We start from the raw sequence: 716 nt of genomic DNA, 5'->3' as shown, positions 1-716 counted from the left end.
GGGGCATCCAGCCTTCATGAGGTCAAGGTTCTCTTCTTCCACCTATGCCCAGCAGGGCCCTCCACTCTTACATATTCAGTTGAAGCCCTGGATCCCCCCCCAAGTGCTCCCAGGCTGGTGGTTTAGACCCTGGGAGCTGTGGTTGGTTGGTATTATTGTTCTCCTCATGGTGCCGCAAATCCTTTCAGCTCCTTCAGTCTTCACTCTAACTCCTCTATTGAGAACCCCATGATCAGTTCAATGGCTAGTTGTGAGCATCTGCCTCTGAATATGTCAGACTCTTGAAGACCTCTGAGGAGACATCCATATCAGGCTCTTATCAGCATGCACTTCCTGACTTCCACATTAGCATCTACCTTTGGTGACTGCACATGGGATGGATACTCAGGTGGAAAGGCCTACCTACCCACCCACTCTCACCTCCCCACTCTGGATTCACAAGTAAAAGACGCATACACTCATGCAGCCTTATTTTTAATATGCCTTAACAGTGCAATGGCTGGGTCACTCCCTAACTCCACATGGCTAACACACACTCCCCTCCAATATTCCTGAGTTGATACTTACACTAAATCTATATTTCACCTTTGCTGCCCTACTGGGCAGCCCTCTCTCTGTCTCTCTCTCTCTGTCTCTCTCTCTGTCTCTCTCTGTCTCTCTGTCTCTCTGTCTCTCTCTCTCTCTCTCTCTCTCTCTCTCTCTCTCTCTCTCTCTCT

The sequence above is a fragment of the Grammomys surdaster genome, unplaced genomic scaffold (assembly GCF_004785775.1).
Source record: "Grammomys surdaster isolate TR1022 unplaced genomic scaffold, NIH_TR_1.0 363, whole genome shotgun sequence".
Taxonomy (NCBI): Eukaryota; Metazoa; Chordata; class Mammalia; order Rodentia; family Muridae; genus Grammomys; species Grammomys surdaster.
The sequence above is the reverse complement of the archived record's forward strand: the minus strand, read 5'-3'. Positions refer to the sequence as shown.